At 33.1% G+C, this 22118-nt stretch overlaps 1 long non-coding RNA gene across 1 annotated transcript; it reads right to left on the minus strand.

Annotated features, from left to right (window-relative positions):
- Positions 1-903: 903 nt before the first annotated feature.
- On the minus strand, positions 904-21322 carry LOC111044320. The gene is made up of 3 exons (XR_005571395.1): positions 21193-21322; positions 12636-12799; positions 904-2078 (listed from the first exon to the last, which is right to left on the minus strand). It is a non-coding gene; the product is annotated as an uncharacterized LOC111044320 (long non-coding RNA).
- Between the last annotated feature and the right edge of the window lie 796 nt (positions 21323-22118).

The following is a 22118-nucleotide window of genomic DNA, read 5'->3' on the forward strand; positions in this document are numbered from 1 at the left end:
AATAACTAGGCTGATACAAATAAAAATTAGCTTACTAGTCATGAAATAAAAAATAAACATTTCATACTGGGTACCTCATAAGTACTGAGAAGATTTAATATTTCAAAGATATTATAGCAATGTATGTGTATTGTATGTGTAAAGGTGCTGATGCCAAGCTTTTTATATCTATATCTTACCGTTTCTGTAAAAATACAGATAGCTGATTAAAAGTGAATTTCCTGTTCGCGGCGCGTATATCTGTACGCACCTTAATATATACCAGTGTATTGACCTCCAGAATTTATTAAGAGTGAATTTATTGTTCGTGAAAGAGTATGTCTTCATTCTCACTGTATGTGATCATTAATATTGTATCAGTAGTTGATTTTTGGTAGAGAAAATATTTCTTGTTCTTGATTGAGACAGCCAAATCTTGTAAGCAATCTTACCAAGCTTACCGGATCAAATAAATCAAGGTATCAGAGAGGAATAGAAGAATAAGTCTAAATTCTCTATTTTGAATGAAAGTAAACATTCTTGCATCAACAGCTCCAACAGGTCTCAACGTGCAAGATTACCCAATGCCAGGTGTTCCCTGATGAAAAGGACCATTCAGAGTGGAAGAGTCCCCGGGAAGCTTTCCCAGGTGTTTTCGAACTCTTTTCATGATGCGGTAGATTTTTTAGGCATACAGTAGTTTTGTTGTCCTACTCAAAATGGCTGTAGCTTCAGGTGAAAGATCTCTAACCGGTACTCAATAATCACGTTTGATGAAGTACTTATCATCTAATCATTATAATTATCATAATATTTTATAATTGAATGAACACACTGACAGAAAATTAATTTTTGCATAGAAATCTTTTTATTGTAAATATTTTGTAAAACAAATATTGGAAATAGAAATGAAATAAAATAATATTTTATTCTCAACAAACATTTATTTACAAAAAATACTTAAATATAAACAATAATTATAGAATAATACACCTCACCGAGAAACTAGTCAGTGTGCGAGAAGGGTTGTTTACAATACAATGTACTTCTTGCATAACAACACTTATAAATTTGATTTACAAAATATGATGCATACTTGAATGACAATGACCTAGAATACCAAACATCAGGAGAATAAATTATTTGTTGAATTTTCTGTTCTAAGCATATGAGTAATATCATAGAGAAACAATAGCGTAAGTAGATATCCCATGGTATAGGGCGTTTATGTCGCAACTTTTACTGTTATCTCAAGCCGATTACTGTCAATTATTGTAGATTTTTACTGTTTTGACCGGGTAAGAGTGTATGAACGGCACAATATGAGAGACTACCAGCGTCATAAAGCTTCACAGGAAAGAACTACGTGGACTATCAGCTTGAGATAACAGTAAAAGTTACGACATAAACGCCCTATACCATGGGATATCTACTTACGCTATTGTTTCTCTATGGTAATATTATTCAATTGACCCTTCATAATATAATATTATATCCAGCAGAAAAGAATTGGATTTTATTATAAAATTAATCAAGTATTCAAAATGTAACACAAAAAACATTTATTTTTTGGGGTTAAACTTAACTTACAATGAAGAAGTCATTTCATTAAAATACTCAAATTATGGAACAAAAACGCTAAATCAGGTTTTGACTGGTGTGAGATTTTCACACAATCTCACACTTCTCAATTTATTCATGACAGTGATAACTCAGGAAAAATCCTGGAATGTACAACATTGTTGACTTTACTTGGTCCAAAATGTTTGTTTCGATTCTATTCTCCCGTATTTGACAAAAACATGCAGTCAATGTGTTTGTTCAATGTGGATTTGGGACCATCAAACTTCTGGCAATTTTTAAGACATCTGCCGATATTTGCTAGCCTGCTACCACTATTGCGAAATCCATTCTCAAGGCTATTGTTGTTAGTGTGAGATCCCGCTGTGTTGGTGTACACCTGCGGACAATGTCCTTCGTATTTCGGTCAGATGGATTACTTCCTGCTGATTGGACGAACAATCCCTTTGTCACTTCTCAAAAAACGCTCGGGGATATTCCACAAACAGGAAGAAAGTTACAGAAATTTCATTTTCCCCCTGAAACATGTAATTTAAAAAATTAACCAATTATAGATATCTCACATCAGTAATCGAAAACTCTAGAGAGATGATTGTTGGTTCTAATGTTTTCAAATTGATGGTTTTCAATTCTCACATCAACAGGTAGCTATGCCCTTTTTATTAGATCAAATTTTCATTTCCTGTGTTTATCATTGTACTATGTTGCAAAAATAATTACAGCTCTGTTGATCATAACTGAACTTAGTTTGATTGGACGAATTGCAATTTACCTCTACATGGAGGAAAATGTCAGGTGAAACTTTTACGAATGGAATAATTAATCGATTTAGTATATTTTTTGCGCCCGTAATGAATAGGAAATTCATAATAAAAATAATAATATTTGGAAATAAAGATTCGGAAAAAGATTGCATTTGTTCAAATTATAATGAATATTAATAAATAAATTAATAATAAACAAAAATCCAAATTTCAAATGTAATCGACAACCTCAAAGACTTCTGCTACCTACTGCAAAGGAAATCTAAAAAATTCCACTCATCGAATTTCCTTCTAGCTGTTCAGCCTGTTGTCAATATTTACAGTAGCAGTGACAGAATTCTTCCGAGTGGTTTACAGCATTAAGTTTGTAAATTAATATAATAATATTTATATTACATCTAGGGATTCCCTAACCGAAAAATCACATCCAGCCTGATTATATCATCTAAGCCGTCAATGGGCCTCACGACTGTTATACTTCAGCCAGGACCATCTAGTTATGAGCTCATAATAATATTGGAAATCTATAAATTGATAAATGCAATAGAGACAAAGGTAGATACTGTGGTAGGTTTAAGGGTAGATTCTGTACTCAATGATTGATTAGTGATAAAACAACTCTGTCAGTTTCTCAAACGTCAATCAAATTCGATCTCAGATACATATTAAGTGATTGATCGAGATTAGCCTATACACCTCCTTACACTCCTTTGTATAATGAGCTCAAAATACTGTTTCCAATAAAACCTGTAGCCTACTAAGCCAATACTTGTATCGGATTTTGGTTTCAATGTTTGAGATTCATCAATAACCTATTAATCTATTTGCCATGGAAGATTTGATTTGTAAATAAGACGTTCTCTATTTAGACAGAAATTTAACTTTTAAAACGGCCACCATACATGCATGCCAAGGCCGCAAGGGCAGGAAATGGCAGCTTGCAATCAAACAATACAATGGCATAAAATTTCCTCTTCAACTCACAAAGCTCCTAACTATATAACATGATAATTATTGGACCTTTGTCTTCTTTTGTAGAGCAAACAATTAAAATTACATTGCGCCCGTGTATATAAGTGACCTATGACACTATTGCGGCATACTAGTTCAACCACAACACTGTTATCATCCAGTAAACTAAGTTGTTCCACATCCTTTCAGATGGTATTTATGATCAGTAATCAACTCATAGATAATAAATTATGTTAATAGTGTGAACCATGTTACGACAAAATGAGTAACTAGGCCTAATCAATTTCAACGAACTTTTCGGAAAATGAGCTTTTTAAAACATTGGAGATTTAAAATTCTTACAATAAAGTAAATAAACTATTTTTTATTTGAATGTGGGTTATTGGTGGCTATAATCACAGGTTCACAACTACTCCTGTCCAAAAATTAGAGACAAGAAGAAAGTTAAAATGTTTCAAACGTCAAGCATCAAAGAAAGTTATAACAAACATTAACAACACATTTGTATCTACATAACTAGTAGTTCTGCGAACAGTAGACCTCGCTCATGAATACAACTTTTAATCTAATGAGAAGGGCCAGTACAGTAAGTACAGTATATTGTGAAGATTTAGCCATGTCATCTATTATTTTCTCCATTGAAAGTGCTAGAGACACTGTTTGCAGGGACACCGGACTTATCAAGGAGGTACCTTCATATCGTCTCCATATTTACAATATAAACATATATTACAACTTTTCTAATAATTAATTATAAAAAAGAGGTCAACTGACGGAAAAATGGAATAGGCAATTTGGATAATGAATCATCTCACAGACGATGGTGAGATGGAAAATTATTCTAAATAAGATGAGTTTGTTGGTGGCAATGACAGGAGGTTGCTAATGATGTTTTTCTTGGAAAGTGGATTCAGCGAAAAAGTAGGAGCATGAATTGCTGTATCTTCAAAGATACGATAAAGTAACTTTTGAGGTTATTTTACAGTTTTTTAATTATTACAGAAGATCAGAAAGATGGGCCGAAATAGCGTTATACAACTTTCGATGAACTTTTTGTCTCCAAAGAAGCAGCTGCCGAAAAGCAGCTGAATGGTCAGCCCACATAAACGAAGGTAGAAAGCCCTGTCGATGCGATCATCCATGTAATTTCCCACTTCAGATAGAATCGTAATCGGGCAACACTAAATTATCATTTATTACTTCTGGGCCACCTATTATACCAAATGATCTATCAAAGTAAAACATCAGTTTCGAGCAATGAAGCAGTCACTTATAGGTGGAATTATATCTGGAATCACCCACCGTTATAATAGAGATGTGATAGATCAAGCAGATAGCCAAAGTGGCCGATCCCAAAAATAAACTTACATTATCCTCCCCTAGAAATAATTCGAGTTTTTTTTCATTTACTTGAGTACTGTAAGACGATAGGGATGCTATCGTTTCTCTATGACTATATACTGAGTTAGAATTTGCACTGCTTAGTGCTCTCATTCTGTTTACATATTAAGTGACAAATTCACACACAAATGAATGAATTCATTTATTTAAACAAGAGATAGAATGATCACCAAACTAAGCCCGAAACTGATGCTCTCCTGAATAATTATGATAGCATGATATTGTTGATAATAAGTGTTACTTCTAAAACTAGTAGTTCAGAGAACAGCAGAATTCGCTACACTCTCTAAAATCACTACTGACACACGCCCGCCTATTCACACACAAACACACATACAAATTGGATTTAGAGTATAATGATATATATAATGCAATAGGATCGGTGGTGGACGCTGAAAAATAGAACTTCTTTTTATGTTTGAGCTAGGATGCACGGTTAAAAAGATAAAAAATCTGAAACTTGAAATGTGGGTCTTGGGGGGGGGGGGTAAATAATTGAATTACAAAAAATTTAAAATTTTCAACATGTAATGTATGAAGACCGAAGACCGTCTTTGAGCTCTGGAAAATAAAAGTTTCTTACACTTTTGAGCTAGGATGCACAGCTAAAGAGATAAGAAATCTGAAACTTGAAATTTGTGACTTTGGGAGGGGGGGATTATCGAATTCTAAATTTTTGAAATTTTGAACATGTGATATATGAAATAAGACCACCTTGGATCGCTGAATAATAAAGGTCCTCTACACGTTTGAGCTCGGAAGCACGGTTTAAAAGATAAAAAATCTGAAACTTGAATTGGGACTTGGGGAAAAAAAATCGAAATACCAAAAATTTTCAACTTGTGATACATGAAATAATACCGCTTTGAAGAGCTGAGAAGAATGAGCCCAATTTGAACCTGATCTGATAAAGTATTGAAAAGTTAGATTGATTTTTAGCGTAAGACTTCCGAATAAAGGGCCACCATATTGAAACGGGAATGAATTTAAAAATGTTGAATACATACATTTCTGCGCCTTGTTTCAAAGTACTTCTATACCAAATTTTATCCAAATCGGACCATAACTGAGACTGTAACTGCGGTACAAACAAACAAACAGCAGACAAACGCCGATTGACTTGAAACATAGAATTCGCTTCGCTCATTCAACTATCGCTCAACCCCCTTCTCCAAAAGTATACATTATTCTGAAATTTTTTAATGTGTAGGGATCGGATTGCAAATTTGAAAAATAGCCCAGAACTATTGCTCTCTTGAATTATGATACTGTCAAAAATGAGGTTATGTTACGTCACTAAATATCGTTCAACATCCTAGTTCAAACGTATGCATTGTTCTGAAAATGTTGAATTTATAGTGTTCAAATTAAAAAAATGTGATCACTCATTCAAAAGAATGTTTAAAAAATAAAAACCAATTGACTATTATTCAAATAAAAAAATTATATAGGAACATAAACCCTTGGACAAAATACTTAATCATTTACAGTTGCAATAATTTGGTTGCAGATGAATTTCAAATTACATGATGACAACTCGCCCCTCCTAACGCTACAAGACCGCTATGACAAGTAAAATTGAAGACAACTTTCTAGAATCTAGATCATCTTTACATTGTGGAGAGTGATTACGATCTAGCACCCGGTTGCAGAAAAGTTTGCTAACTTTTAATCCTGATTCAATTCCACGAGAACCAATCAGAGAAGCCTTCTCAGAAAAACCTTCTCTGATTGGCTTTCATGGAATTTAATAATTATTAAGATTTAACAGGCTTGTGTGCAACGAACCTAAAAGAATCCTATTATATTAAGCGAGCAATTTCTGTATTTATATATCTGGTTATTTATGTTTAATGGATCTCGAAAACGGCTCTAACGATTTTCACGAAATTTGGAACATAGTAGGTTTATGATAAAAAGATTTGATTGCACTAAATCTCATCCTTAAGAAAACTCGCTGATCGACATTAAAAGGATAATATTCATCATTGACTGAACCAGCTGTGGATAGTAAAAAAGTGAGTATGCGAGTGAGTATGTGAAAAATCAAAATATCGCATCCCCGAAATTCATAATATGACATAATTATAGCCAGTTGTGAAATATGAACAAGATCATTTTAGAGAACTGTGTTATGTTTATCAATAAATAAAAATAACGAGCGAAGCTCGGTGCCCCGATATTAAACGATAAAAAGAATAAGTTTACTTTATATCACTGTAAAATATAGATATGAATATCATAAATAGCACACAAGGAAAACAAAATTACATTGAGCAGTAAGGTACTGTAATTATTACGATTATTAAGATTCGTTGATACACGATTAGATGGAAAGTGAAAAGAACCAAAATTAGTATGAGAAGAAGATTTAATTTAGCGAGTGGGTAGAAGTAGTGGTAGGGCCTAGTAAGGCATGACCTTGAAACTGAGTCAAGGCAACTGTGTCAATGGCCAATGCGCCATGGAAACATTGTATGACCTTTTGTTTCCTGTCTTCTGTGCGCGCGCATCCAAAAATGTACGTCTTCAAATTTGGCGGGCAACTTCAAATAACGAGAAAAATTCAGCTTCGAGACGCTTGAGGCTCACAGAGCAAAAATTTAATAAAAACGAGACCAGGCACCGTTAACCTTAATTGGGATCGTCTGGTTCATGCTTTGTTTCTTTTCCAGCATTTGCTTCAAATTTTGTGCTCATTTGCAGCATTTTGGCGTGTATCTCTCACATCATCTGGCCTGGATATTGTGAAAGAGAATTTTTACTGGTAATATTTCTCACAACAGGAAAGGATATAAATGATTACACCTTATAGGCTATACAATTGGAGGATTTTCCCAATTACATAACGATGAGAATTATTGCAATTTGAAGTTGTTTATTCATTTTGAGATACATATGAGAGCACAATGATAATAACCCATGCTCTCACAAGTAAGCAATTGAAAATGCAATATTTTATACAAATATTCAAAGAAATAGAAAGTCTTTATGTAAGGTCTCTCTGAAAAATATCCAGTAAAGAAAATTTAAACTCAGTTTTAGATAACAGAAAAAATGAACACACCAAATAATAAAACAAAATAAAAAGGTTCTACTATTATACAGAAGTCATTCTGAGAAGAAAGAAAAAATAGTTTAAAGATAAGTAGTTTTTCTCAATCCAATTCGACATCAAATCACACTTTTTTAAAGTAGGCCTGAAAGTCAAAGAAGTGCTTCATAAAGTTTAGAAAATCAATGTGCAATTTCATGATGCAGAATTAATTCGACTGGTAAAGTGTCAACGCAAAGGTCCAATTCCTAAGCTTCGACTCTAGGGGCGATTAACGGCTGTAGCCTAAAATTGTTCTATTACTGTACTATTATCGTAGGCTATAGTCGACGTGATAGACTACAATAGTGAAAACACAAATTGAATGTTAGAAGATTACAATAATACTGAAGCAGTGAAAGAAGTGCTATATTATACAGTAATATAATATAGCCGATAATATTCTGTCGTCCCTTAAAATTGGGCCTTTAGAAGCTATAATCTCATCATCATAATCATTCTCTCTTCTGTTTTCTCTTTTTCTCTCTTCTGTTTTCTTCTCTTCATTTTCTCTTCTGAAAATTGTATTATTTTGTTTGCTCTATCCTATACTATTAAACGAGCAACTTCTGTTTATATGTTCAGATGTTTATATGTTTGTATTTCACCGGATCTCGAAAACGGCTCTAACGATTCTCACGAAATTTTATTCAGAACATAGTAGGTTTATAATACTAGTAGTTCTGTGAACAGTAGACCTCACGCAGTATTCTCATCCACAAGTACCTGATTGAAACTATAGACCTTATGGAAATACAGCAATAGACTGGCTTCTCCACACATCTGTGTAATCACTTGTCAGCTGATTTATGATGAATAATTCTATAGTCTGCTTTTTATTCTAATATTGGCGTATGAAGAAGGCTCCTTTTTCCTTTTATAACTTATTATCCTTGAAATGCAAAATTTTCAAAAACCTTGTATATACGTCGACGCGCAATTAAAAAAGGAACATACCTGTCAAATTTCATGAAAATCTATTACCGCGTTTCGCCGTAAATGCGCAATATATAAATATTTAAACATTTAAACATTAAGAGAAATGCCAAACCGTCGACTTGAATCTTAGACCTCACTTCGCTCGGTCAATAAAGATTCAATTGCACAAGGTCTCATCCCTGGGAAAACTCGCTGGAGGACATTAAAAGGATAATTATTATTCATCCTTGGAAAAACAGCTGATAATAATTATTTCGTCGTCTGTTGGTGATGGAAGTGAGTGAGCGAGTTCATGTCTGTGGGACTGTGTCAAAATTATGACTTAGCTGTTGAACTTTTGTAATCATTCAATCAAGTACTTAGTGCCGGTTGCTAAAAAGCCAGGTTATTTTCAATCCTGATTAATTCCAGTAGATCCAGCTTTTTGAAATGGTCTTCTCTGATTTGGTTCATGAGAAGTTAATCAGGATTAAAATTTAACCGGCTTTTGTGCAGCTGGGCCTTTGTGAGGGGAATTTTTGCATTCCTCTGGGAATTAATCTCAATTTACTGTGATTAGATAGGACATTTCTGTATGAATGTTATTATAATTTCTTCTTTCGTAATAGTTTTTTTATGCTTTTATACTCCAGAGCGAAGCTCGGTCCCCGATATTCCAATAAATAATTGGAATAAAATTTTCAGTTTTATGAATATGGTAGGTAATTTTTTTCTCTCTCAGTAGGGAGGGTAAATATGTTTATACAAAAGTAAATAACTGTAAATCTTTGAGGAAAAATGTTGTGTTAATTATTGCGAGGGTGTCAAACGGATTTTCCGCCTAGACAACAAAACCTCTTCCGCCGGCCCTGACTATAGTACATTGATTGCAAGTTCATTGAAATCTCAAGTTCAAAGTGTAGGCTATGTATCACTGGATAGTACGTCATGCTCCAACCGAAATCGGGAATGTCTACAACAGTTATCAGCTATTAAATTACAAAAGTTATCGTGTGAAGATAGGCCACCAACCCACATACATGAGAGCCATTTCAACGGTCATGTGGTTCACACACTGATACATTAGTTTTGGGTAAAATATGAACCCACTACGACTAGACAAAACGACCGTTTAAAAACGAAATACAAGCTTTAGTTACCAAATCCAGATTTTTGTGAGAATAAAAGCATCCATGGGAGAATTGTTATGCGGGTTTCATATCAGTGTGTTGAACGATTCTCTAGTATCTTTGAATAACTGCTGGATTTCGGGTGATTGTTATCTCTTGAGTGATGGAGGCCGTCGGCATTTCAACCATATACGTTTCACTAAATAACTGGCTGGTTGTTGATGACACAATCTCTTGTGTTATCAATGTTAGAACTAACAAGAAAATCATTGGCCTATCAATGCCTCTACACTCACTGCTATAGGAAGAATATGATAATTTATAATTTTATATTGGTACTTTTGGAATACATTAATAGGATAAGGGTGAAAAAAATAAGAGATATTATACTTAGATATGAGTCTAATCATCTAAGGATAGTTTTCATATTCAACTTACATTTGGCTTAGAACGTTAGAGCTAACAAGAAAAAAATTGGCCTATCAATGCCTCTACACTCACTGCTATAGGAAGAATATGATAATTTATAATTTTATATTGGTACTTTTGGAATACATGAGGAGGATAAGGGTGAAAATAAATAGATAATAAGAGATATTATACTTAGATGTAAATCTAATCATCTAAGAATGATTGTCGTATTCAACTTACATTTGGCTTGATACAAGCATAGAGAAACAATAGCATAAGTAGATAGGCTATCCCATGGTATAGGGTGTTTATGTCTGCTACTGTTATCTCAAGCTGATAGTCCACTTAGTTCTTTCCTGTGAAGCTTTATGACGCTGGTAGTCTCTCATATTGTGCTGTTCATAAACTCTTATCCAGTCAAAACAGTAAAAATCTACAATAATCGGCAGTAATCGGCTTGAGATAACAGTAAAAGTTGCGACATAAACGCCCTATACCATGGGATATCTACTTACGCTAATGCACAAAGTAGAAGGAATTTTCTTCTCTGTGGCTAATGTTTCTCTATGATACAAGTAGTAACAAAACTTTTATTGAGGATACCTTAAACTCTTTTACTCTCATTGAGGATGGTAATAATTGATGAAAGTAAGCAAATAAAAACTGTTTTTTTTTATCAAACCTATATTGATGGTTAGGAATTGAAATTGTTATTGAAAAAGTCAAACGGTGAGTAGATGTTATATATCCTATATGATTCCAAAGACCTATTAATTATTTTCTGGGAGTTGATCCATCCTCCTAGTGCTTTCTAGTGATCTGCTAGTGCGTTATAATTATCATTGAAAAATATCTTACAATCACTTATAAAAAATTAAAACTCTGGCGATCCGGATCCTACCTGAAACAGTTGATCTATCCAGATGCCATCATTATGATTATGTAATAAACTATTATTGACCGAGCGAAGTGAGGTCTAAGATTCAAGTCGACGGTTTGGCATTTCTCTTAATGTTTGAATGTTAATATGTTGCGCATTTACGGCGAAACGCGGTAATAGATTTTCATGAAATTTGACAGGTATGTTCCTTTTTTAATTGCGCGTCGACGTATATACAAGGTTTTTGAAAATTTGGCATTTCAAGGATAATATAAAAGGAAAAAGGAGCCTCCTTCATACGCCAATATTAGAGTAAAAATCAGGCTATAGAATCATTCACCATAAATCAGCTGATAAGTAATTACACAGATGTGTGAAGAAGCCAGTCTATTGCTGTATTTCCATAAGGTCTATAGTTTCAATCAGGTACTTGTGGATGAAAATACTGCGTGAGGTCTACTGTTTACAGAACTACTAGTTTAAAAAGGGGAGATAAAGAATCTCCCCATTGATCGATTAAAAAATTATTTTTTTGAAGTTCTGTGTGCTAACCCTTCCTGCTCATTGGAAGAGTTTTTCACTCACAGCTTTAACGTTGCTGATGACCGTAGGTCCTACAGCAAAATAAAATGTATCTGTCTATCATCTCCTATTTATCTTCATTCCTCTCATGAGTTACCCACGACTGGAGGACTATTGTAGGATATGAAAATCAACAGCATACTAGAGGTGCGTACAGATTTACGCGCCGCGAACATGAGCAATTCACTTTTAATCAGCTGATGCCAAGCTTTTTATATCTGTATCTTACCATTTCTGTAAAAATACAGAAATAGTCAGCTGATTGAAAGTGAATTGCTCATGTTCGCGGCGCGTAAATCTGTACGCACCTCTAGTATGTTGTTGATTTTCATATCCTGCAAGAGTCCTCCTGTCGTGGTAAATCATGAGAGGAATGAAGATAAATAGAAGATGATAGATAAATACATTTTATTCTGCTATAGGATGAAGAACAACATCCTCAGTGCAATTGGAGCTATACAATCACCCAAAGAAAATGTTTGAAATCAGAGATACATTTTACTGCTTGCAGCGTAGAGGACCCTAAAATCCCCACATTCCTCAAAAATGGGAACTTGATTCACACAACCATTGATTATGTAACAATCAAGACATCAAAATGACAAAAGCCAGAAATGTTAATAGTGTTACCGGTTTACATTTCATTTCTTACAAGCACCTATAAAAGTGATTTGAACTGCCATGAACTTGAGACGTTATAGCACGAGCAGGTGCCTCACACAGACACACACCTACACAGGCACATACCTAAGCACGAGCATGCGCGAATCCCTATGAGATTTGGAGAATATTGACTCGGGCCAAACACGTACAACTTGCCACATAATGAATGCTCAAGGTTGCAAGAGCTCGTTAGCGAAAGCCGAAAACCGGTCTCCAATTGAAAGGAAAAAATCAAATAAAACTGAAACGAATAAATTTACCGTAACAGAATTTAAGACGATGATCGTATCCCAGACATTTTTCAATGAGAGGCCGATAATGTTTATGGTAATTCTCAGCTGACGCGCAGATTAGATGGATGAATTGACTGGAATTCCTATCGGCCTTCCTTCTAACTGGTCATTCTGGATTCTTGTGCTCTGTTCTGCAAACAAAACAAAAAGAATCAACCAAGAGTATTTCCAAATAGAATTTTTCAACATCAGCTTCATCATTTTGAGAAGCTAACCAAATACAGGACTTTGAAATATTTATATATATGTATGCACAAATTTTATAAATTACCTTGAATATTTCCTCAAATATCAGATTTAATTAGGTACAAATGCTAACTGAATTCTGATCAATTCATCCCATTTCCACTTCCACTGCACAATAACTAATAAAGTATATTATTGATAGGACTACTTGCATTGTTTGATTAATGTAGAAATATTTATATAATACCATAGAGAAACAATAGCATAAGTAGATATCCCATGGTAAAGGGCGTTTATGTCGCAACTTTTACTGTTATCTCAAGCCGATTACTGTCGATTTTTACTGTTTTGACCGGGTAAGAGTGTAGGGCTCAAAGTTAAATTTACAGTTAAGAGTTTACATAGTACAGTTTAAAAGCCTAATACTATTGAGATAATTTTCAGGATCTCATGGACGTATAGTAAGCGTCTTTTAGAATCTTGAAATACACGTAACAACCTCTACAAGTAGTCAATACTACACGTTTTCTCAATGTGCGTACAGATTTACGCGCCGCGAACATGAGCAATTCACTTTTAATCAGCTGATACCAAGCTTTTTATATCTGTATCTTACCGTTTCTGTAAAAATACAGATATAGTCAGCTGATTAAAATTGAATTGCTCATGTTCGCGGCGCGTATATGTGTACGCACCTTAAGACGAGAATTACAAAATACTATTTGATGTCTTAATTGAAATTAGTCCCACTAGATATTACCACCATAGAGAAACAATAGCATAAGTAGATATCCCATGGTAAAGGGCGTTAATGTCGCAACTTTTACTGTTATCTCAAGCCGATTACTGTCGATTTTTACTGTTTTGACCGGGTAAGAGTGTATGAACGGCACAATATGAGAGACTACCAGCGTCATAAAGCTTCACGAGAAAGAACTACTTGGACTATCAGCTTGAGATAACAGTAAAAGTTGCGACATAAACGCCCTAATACCATGGGATATCTACTTATGCTATTGTTTCTCTATGATAATACCCTTTCTTCAACTTTTTAATATTTACACTTAATAAACTTCTAGTTTTATTTTGTTTCCAACATTTTTTATGTTCATTGCTGGTTTCATGGATCCAACTGGAAAAAGTTTCCGAGCTCAGTGTTACACCACGGATTAGAGAACAATAATTATCATATCATAAAATAAAAACTTCTTAAGGTGCGTACAGATATACGCGCCGCAAACATGAGCAATTCACTTTTAATCAGCTGGCTATATCTGTATTTTTACAGAAACGGTAAGATACAGATATAAAAAGCTTGGCATCAGCTGATTAAAAGTGAATTGCTCATGTTCGCGGCGCGTAAATGTGTACGCACCTTTAGACTATAACAAAAAGTATTTTCTTCTTTAGTGGTTATACGTTGACCAAAATTATTGTTTAATTTAGTGTAACATTTTCGCCGTTTTTGTGGAACTTTTATCCTTCAAGAATCACACATACACATACATAAACAGCAGGAGAAACTCGTGTTTTAGTCCAGTTAACAACGATATTAATCAGAGAGGAAATTGAGGGTTGGACTGCCGTATTTGCTTTATAATTACCCATTTATAAAAGTGGGGTCAATTTACCAACGATTGAGTTCTATAAATATGTGTAAGTGTGCCCGTCGCTATGGTTAGGGTTTCTAGTATCTTCTATGAGGGTAGGTCCGTTATGGAGGTTCCAACGGTAAGGGCAGTTGTGTGGGGGAGGGGTGAGGTGGATTATGAGAGGCGCGTGTCCCAATTTGAAAATCGACTGCATCATGCGATTTGTATGCGGGTCTGGTTGTGAGGGGGGCGGAGGATTTAGAAGGAGAAATGAGAATATTCTTTTAGTCCTAAAATTTTCGTGAGCAGTAAATCAAGGGAGCGTGGACTAAAGTTTGGTCAAACCAAGTAGACACGAAACCGTCGTCTGGTAGAGACTACGTATTGAAAGCGAAATTATTATGCCGAAATGAAATTCATACTTTGTCGATCGAATTGGCGATAACCTGGGACCTTTCCCCCCACCCCCCAACCATCAACAAACACACATAGTTGCCTTTTGGATTCGTATTTTAAATTTTACCTTTCCTCCTCCATCTACATTATATTCTAATCGCACCGAACCTGCTGTGCTCGCTGTTTTACGACAATGTAATAGGCCCTCCCTGAACGACCAAAAGTTATTCCTCTCCAACCTAGACAGCAACTTGTTGTCATTGTTCATAAAACTCGCTGACTTGGGTAATAAAATTCATTGTCCAGTCAGTCAATGCTGATTCTTATTGCAATCTTTCATTTTGGTTCCAAGAACACTGTAGCCTATACTAATGGCTATTCACACTATAAACCTAGGATTACTGTAATAATATTAATCCTAGGTATCAATTTAGTAAGGTGCTGTATTTTCAGAAATATATGGAAAAGAGGACCAGAGAGTATAGGAACATAGAGTAAAGATACCTTGATTATTAGTCTCTGGTAGAACGTAATATTCTATACTCTCTGGAGAGGACTCGAAAATCGAAATTTTACTATTGTTCCTACAAGAACATCGGAAGCCTTTTGCTAATGAAACTTCAATACCTTGTTATTTTTTATCTAATACCGATATATTCTTTATTATAATACCGGATCTTGTACTCTTAACCTTCACTGTCACATGTACAGTAATTAGCTCGTTCATGCAATATGAAAAATGGGGTGATGAAATTGAGCTTTGTAAATTTATTGAAAAAAGTATAATTGAAACAAATTTGCTACTGCAAATATTGATAACAGGGTAAAAAGCTAGATGGAAATTCGATGAGCGCTACTATACAAAAGTTCAAACTTATAAAATATTCAAGCTTATGGAAATTTTTGTTTAGTAGCGCTCATCGAATTTCCATTTAGCTGTTTACTTTGTTGTCAACATTTGCAGTAGCAGAAGTCTTCGGGGTGATTTACAGCATTTAATTGGGATTTTCGTTTAATAATAATTATTCATTAATTAGCATTTGAACAAATGCAACTTCCAATTTATTTCCATCTGTAGTCTTTTATTAATGTTTTATTTTTTATTCAGACTCATGTAAACATAGATGAGAAGTACTTGTAAATTAAATTCTACAGGCATAATATTATGAAATGTACAACTAGGTTATGTAAATAGGAAATTAATTTATGAAAAAATTGACTTTGACCTGTAAATTTTTACAGATTAGTAGATCATTTGCTAAGTATCCGAAACTAATTTGAATTGCGTGGAAAAAAATTGCTACTGCAAAACTAGTAGACCTCCCCCGGAGAGAAATGAGAGAGACCGTGGGAATCTCTAAGTTTGGGGGTGGTTTGGGATCGGGTATTCAAGAGAACATCTGCTATCCCCGTCTTCACAATAGAACTAATCTTTTGCACTGAAGTCTGAAACTAACTTACCTAGTGAAGGATGGGAGGAACACTGTGCTCTAATTCATAATCCTTTCTTAGCCAAATATCCTCAGGTGCTCTTAACAAACACTCTTCAACCGGCAACAAAAGGACAAAGAACTCATATCAAATGGTAACAGAGAATAGGCAAAAATGAACAGAATATGTTGTCCTGAAAGGTGGGTGTCTCACATTAAGAAACACCTGGAAAAATAGGTCATGGGAAAATTGTGGGGAAGAGTTGATGAGAGAGAATATCTCAAAGAGAAAGAGTATCTCAGAGAGGAGGATTGGTTACTCAGGAAAAGTGTCATTCATATTATGTGATATCTCAAAAGCGCGAGTAATTCAACCTTTCGTTATTTGTGTTAATTATCCAAAATTATTGAATCATTTTAAATAAGATTAAAATATAAAAGCCAAAACCTAATCTCCCTAACCTTGCTTTTCACCTTTAAAAACTAATTTAACAGAACCTTTTCGGATAAGTTTATACACTAGACAAATTGAAATCTCGAAGATCCAAGGTACTCAAGCTCAGGAGGAGGAAGGGTAGCTGTGGGAGGAGAAAGATTTTCCAAAGAAAAAAAGTGAGACGATATTAAATTTGAAGTTGTGTAAAGGTATAAAGATAGAGGTGAGTGGTTTGAGTAATTGATCTAGTAAAAAGTAGAAAAGGGTCAAGTCACAAAATGTCGATTTTGACTTTTCTACATGTTTTTAATCAGAAAAATTTGTTTTATTCTTTATAGAGGATTTAATTCTATGTGGTATTGTTTTAGAGTTATTCTTATGGTAAAATGGATAAATCTTAGAAAAAATCATTCATGCTTGATATAAATGATACAAGTAAACTCGTAACCTTTAAAAAGTGGAATTAAATCTAATAGGTATTGGTAAAAATGATACAAGTAAACTTATAACTTTCAAGAAAAGAAATAGGTATTGATATGAATGATACAAGTCAACTCAAATCAAGGTCAAAAGGGGTTAAGTCATAACATACTTTGATGGAAAGGGTTTAAGTCGTACACATTTTTGATTACATCTGTATAAAAAATGTCAATATGTGAGAAACCATTATTGGACACAGTAAACATGTGAAGAAATATGTAAAGCAACGATTAGCGTTCTAATTCTCTCAATAATGGTACATAAATTTCATACAGAATTTTTTGAACTTTGTTTTTGCTATCCTGGGAAATCAAGAAAACTGACTTAACACCTTTATACATATCAGCACAGAGGTATGAGAGGGCAATAATTTTTTCTGTATTTATAGGGAAAGCAGTGGATAATAATAATGATGAAATAAGAAGAATAATAACATTATTGAATTATATTTTAATTGATGGAAACTGAAGGATTATAAAGTTTCTCTTTACATAAACAGTGATTTCAATAAATAGAAAAATAAATAATGAATCGCAAATTGAATTGATAAAAGAGGAAGAGGAGTGAAACTAGGGCTCAACTCAATGCCCAGATAATTTATTACTAAACGAAAATTCCAACTAAATGCTGTAAATCACCCCGAAGACTTCTGCTACTGCAAATATTGACAACAGGGTAAACAGCTAGATGGGAATAATCAATTAGTCAATATTTGCAGTAGCAGAAGTCTTCGGGGTGATTTACAGCATTTAATTGGGATTTTCGTTTAATAATAATTTCTCATTCATTAGCATTTTTGAACAAATGCAATTTCCAATTTATTTCCATCTGTACAATACCCAGATGTTGAAAAGAACGAGAATTGGAGGAAATGTTGTAATGACACAAAGGGATCATAATAGACTTGATGACTATGTCAGAAAAAGTGAAAATCACAACAAAATATAGTGGAAACTGAGAATGAAATGAAAAATATGATACATAGGAGAAGCAAAACATGAGTGTCTAGTCTTTGTCAACTGGCAGCTGAAAATTGAGTTATTAAAATACTCCACAATTGCCCAACTCATAAAGGAAACCGCCGGTTTGAGCAACCCAACTACAATATAAAATCACTGAGTCATGTGACATTAAGGAAAGAGATATTGTTATTGAGTAGGAGTTATATGGTTCACACAAGTGATGTGTCAAGGAAGACCCGTAGCTGACTTCTACCTTTTTGGCAACCTGGCTATGAACATCTTGACGACTCATTCAACGAATAGAACCTGCTTTATGAATAGAATGAGGGTGGACACTCATAAATACAGTAGTGTGAACTAGCTGAACTGGGGTGTAAAGTGCAAGCTGGGGTAATACAGCTTATTTATGAATAATGACATTATTTAATGATATTCAATTGATGGAAACTGAAGGAATACAAGTGAAACAAATTGATATTTTTTCTAGATCCATAAGTGAAATAACACTCAGGATGGTTTTTTTTCTATCCGATTTGTGCTAATGAAGTTTGACACTGTATTTACATAACTACCAATTACTTACCTACTCCAAGCTAAGTAATTACTTAATACTTGTCTAATCTGAGAATAAAATAAAAGTATAGTTTAGAATTCAGGAATGCTATGATGAATATTAAAGCCCATTCAACAAAGTTATAGAAATTGATTTTTGATAGTAATATTTTTTTGAAAAACGATATAATTTTTCCAAGCATTTTCAACTTTTCACTTTCAAAATGAAATATAGAATACTAAAAATACTGTATTCAAATATTATGAACTTGAATAATTATTTAAAAATGATGAAAATACAGGAAATAATGTAGGCTACTCTAATATTGTAAAGAGGAATATATTCACTGTTACTCTTATTCATCTATTTATTTATTCGTGAACAGAATCACAAATTATATAAATATGATTAGGAAGGAACAACAGGCTTGGCCCAAATCTATTCCATTCCCAAATTTTGATAAATTAATAATTAAAAATGTCCAATAATAGGTTATGTTTCTACTGTAAAACGTTCAAGTTCAATTTTCGTCCAAAAATATATAAGCTAAACATTTTGAGTTTAGAGAAATTAAAACACCAAACTATATTTAAATATAACACTTAATTATCACTTCATATTGAATTAATCAAGTTATTTTATAAAATTTTGAACCCATAAATACACACAACTTATCTCACTAAGCACAGCTTAGTCTTATGAAAATCAATATAACAAAGCTTGACTACACTTATAATTTGTCCCTGTAAATACAGTTTGGCTATTTTTCATAATTGAAGCCACGGTAGTATAAGTTTTGAGTCTAGTCCTGGAACAGCATAGGTCTGTTTCAAGGCTAAAAAATTGCTTGTAGAAAAAAAAACGAGGACTATATTTTTTTTAATTATCCTGACTGAATAAGTTAAGAGAAAAATCTGAATTTTTGTGGTTTAATTTCACATCCTCACGCCTCTAGTTTGATATTTGCAAAGTGTGAGAATTAATTGTAAGACATTTTAATTGGAAATGTTTAATTGTTGGGGTCCATAAAAATGCATTTTGTTAAAGTTGTGGATGGTAACAAGTACAGACATTAATAAACATTTAAAAATCATTCAAAAGGAAGAAAGAAGGGTTTGACGAAAGCATGGAGAAATATAGGGGAATATTAAATACCCTCCCTGACTAACACAGGACGTTCTGGATTGAGAAACCCTGCAGTGAGGGTTTACTCATGACCCATTACTAACATAGCCATGGTCTCCTACCTATTACAGTATATTATTCTAGTCAAGTTTCTTTGACCTGGAAAAACATTAGCCTATACAAAAAATGAGCGTTGCTTACTTATTGTGAAAGGGTATTACTACTACAATGATTCTTCACAAAGCCACGTATTCATATTAGAAAAATCTTATAGCAAAGATTTGATAAGAAAGATATCCGTGATAGGTGATACTTGAATACTATAAAGTTTAATAAGTAGATAATCTAGATTGACTTCTAATTTTTAATAAATCATTAGTTGCCAAATAAATCTTATAGCAAATATATGATAGGAATGATATCCGTGATAGGTGATACTTGAATACTGTAAAGTTTAATAAGTAGATAATCTAGATTGACTTGTAGCCTAATTTATAATAAATCATTAGTTGCCAACTAAATCTTCGCCGGGAATTTTTTAAAAGAATCATCTTTTCTACTATAATTCATAAGTTCATGCCTATGCAAACAACATAATAACTTACTTTATTGCTTTTATTTTATTCAAAGCAAACTATTATATATAGCCTAGGCAATTTATGCTCAAGTCGGAGGATTTTGTCAATTTTTTAATGTAAATGCTGAAGTTATTTTGTATAGCCTAGTTTAATATCAATACCTAGCTAATTTTTCTTCTTAACTTTATTATTTTGTTTAAAATGTAGTTAAAAAGATGAGTTTTGGGTTTGTTTTGATATGTCAAGCTGATAGCTGTATGAAGACAATTTGATTTTCACATTTAATAGAAAGAATTCAATTTGTGAACTTTAGTTTTGTTTCATGATTGGTATCATTGCTTGATAGTAGTCTATGTTGTTATCAACATTTCTAGCCGGAATTATCTAACCTCAACAAATATTTTACTATTCCGCACAATAACATATAATCAAAATTCAAAATATTAGATACCGTATATATTGAAAAAAATATATAAAATAAAATGTTTCATTGCAGAAGAGAACATAAAATGCATCGCAACGTCAGACAATAACTCATGAAAACAACCAGAGTTGGCCTGAATAAAGAACAGAATATTATTTATACAATAGAACTATAAAAATGTTCACAATCATTGTCAATAAATAAATAATAACTTATCATACTTTGAGAATATTGCCTACAATTTATACTTGAATCTTGAAATTTTTAGGTTAAGGAGGTAAAAAGGAAAGATTTTATAGCTGTATAGAGAAACGTTTTATGGGTACCATTAGTCAAATCTATTACAGTCAACTATGACCTACCTTTAAAAACAGGAATACCATTGAAATATTGGAATTATAAATAACTAACTGGATAATTAAATTACTATCACAACACGCCGGCTAGCTGATTATGGATTACATAACCTAACTTTCAAATCAGTCACATGTTTAAAAACGTTCTCTATTGAGATACTTGCTTCGTAATGCGCATGCGCCAATACCCGTCATTGCTCCGGTTGACGTTTTGTCAACAATGATAGATAACTTTATTCTCAATTCGAAATGATAAGAGAATTACATTGATTAAATACTAGATTTTTGCAATTATAAACCTTTTATGAGATTCATGATTTCTTTTTGAACTAGGTCTACTTCACGAATGCGTTGTGCGCATAAGCATTAATTTCTCCTTTGAGAACGACCAGTTCAAAAAGCAAAAAAGTTTGTTGTAAAACCAGCTGATGAACTTTAGTATTAATCAATCTATCAAAAATACATTTTTATGTTAAAATTGTTTTATGGAATTAATTTCATAATTTTATTAAGTAAATAATTCAAAAATTGAAAAAATTTAAAATTGAAATTTACTCCCATTGTAAGTATTGTTGAAAATTATGCACAAGCGGTATTTTTAAAATGGCGGAAGTCGCCTTCCTCCTTTGATAAATATAAAAATATGAAAAATATTTTTAAAATGAATTTGCCCATTGAAAAAATATTAAACATTTGATTTTAAATTTTCTTGATATTTTTTTATTTTATAATTCATAAGAAGTTGATTGACAAAATAACATTATTATTTCTCTCAGGGACTTCTACACTCATTGAAGTCAACAATGGAATTTTTTACAATGTCAGAGTTGAAGTGATAGATGTCAGACTATTTTGTGTCAAACTATTTCAAAATATTTAGTTCTACGCCGATACCAGTCCTTTCTTAAATTATTAATAATGTTAGTTTCAGA

The sequence above is a fragment of the Nilaparvata lugens genome, chromosome 5 (genome assembly GCF_014356525.2).
Source record: "Nilaparvata lugens isolate BPH chromosome 5, ASM1435652v1, whole genome shotgun sequence".
NCBI lineage: Eukaryota > Metazoa > Arthropoda > Insecta > Hemiptera > Delphacidae > Nilaparvata > Nilaparvata lugens.